Below are 1,741 nucleotides of genomic sequence, written 5' to 3' on the forward strand. Positions count from 1 at the left end.
CATAGTTGGTTACATGTATCAGTACCTATCTGACACACCTACACCCTTGTTGGGATGCATTGCATTGATCAGAACCAGCCTTCCTGGATGATGATGACAATAGCCAAGGTGATGTTGATTATGATGATGATGATGATGATGATGATGATGTATTTACTGAGGATATGATTGTACTTTTTAGCACTTTGCATTCAACATGAGTGATGATGCTCATTTAGTAGCTCCACCCTTTTTGCTTGTTGTATCATTTTTCCTATCAGTCTCATAGACCCATCGGTCTTCTGCAAACTTTAGGGTGGTAGCAAGCTAAGGGTGTCCACTTTTTGTTCACTCCCCAATCCTAAGGAGGTGGAAAAACAAGCTTTTTAGCACTCAAAAATGCAAATCTCACCTACTTCCCTATGGATCTAGTCTTTGAAGTCTTCTGACACAACATCACACTTGCTATTGTGCACACAATCGTATAGTCTGATCGAAAATTCGATGCACACACAAAAAATTTCTTTGTGTCACACGGCATGGTTCCAGGGTGGTCACACGTTTGTCACGAACAAAGAGTGTCATATAAAATTCTAAATTTCTCACTCATTTTAGATTAAATGTTATTGAAACTTTGTAAGTGGTCTCTTTGCATTATGTAGAGCTTAACTTGATTTATTGGTAATTTTTTGAATGATTTATCTAATTATAAATAATTATTTATAATAAATAAAGTCATAAAATACATGCATTTTAGTAGCACACCACATTTTTTTAGTATTTTGAATAATTAAGCAAATCCAATTCGGTGGAAGGTTAGTAGGCACATAAGGGTGTGTGGTTGAATCATCAAATCCCAAATCCAACGGTTAGATTTAGGAAGATTGAAGTTTAATTTTTACTTTTACTCCTTAGAGGATCAACAAAGAATATTAAAAATAAATCTAGTAATTCTCAAACATAACCAAACATTTCAAAAATGTCAATATTTTTAGTCCTATGCAAGATGAATAAGGGGAAAAAATTTTGGTTAAATTTGAGTAAGGGAAACGTACGATATGGCCTCCAAGAGTTAAATCTCCCTTTTGTGGGGGAAAAAGGGCCACCCAAGCCTAATACCAAGACAAGGTAGGCTTGGTATTAGGCTTGGTGATGTAGGCTAGGAGCATCACCGATCCTAGTGGCAAGCCTTTGGAGTTTGCATGCTGCCCATGTGGAAGGCTGAGTCATCAAAACCATGCCACGTTGTTAGACCACGTGGTGCCATCTCATCAAGCAGATGTGACATCACTCCTTGCCATGTCACCTTACATTGCCACACGTGCTGCCACATGTGCCACCTCATCATTCCACATCATCAGCCATGTGATCACACAATGCCACCTTGGCATACCTCCTCTCCTGGCCACGTCACCAATCCTCCACCTCAATTTGCCATGTCATTTACCACCTCATGAATGCCAACTCATCATGCCACATCATGCCCACTACCACATCATGACCATGCAGGAAGAGACTATATTACCACATCATGACCATGCATGGTGCCACATCAGCAAGATGTATACACATGACGATGTGCGATGCATACAATACCTCGATCGAGGTATGTATGATGATGGGGGATGCATACAATACCTCGATCGAGGTATGTATGATGGGGGAGGCATAGAATACCTCGTTCGAGGTATGTGACCGAGGACCGAGGTTCATACATACATGCATGCGCAATGCACTTAATACCTCGATCGAGGTATACCTC

The sequence above is a fragment of the Dipteris shenzhenensis genome, chromosome 2 (genome assembly GCF_047967505.1).
Source record: "Dipteris shenzhenensis isolate YYH24624 ecotype China chromosome 2, Dip_SZ_1.0, whole genome shotgun sequence".
Taxonomy (NCBI): Eukaryota; Viridiplantae; Streptophyta; class Polypodiopsida; order Gleicheniales; family Dipteridaceae; genus Dipteris; species Dipteris shenzhenensis.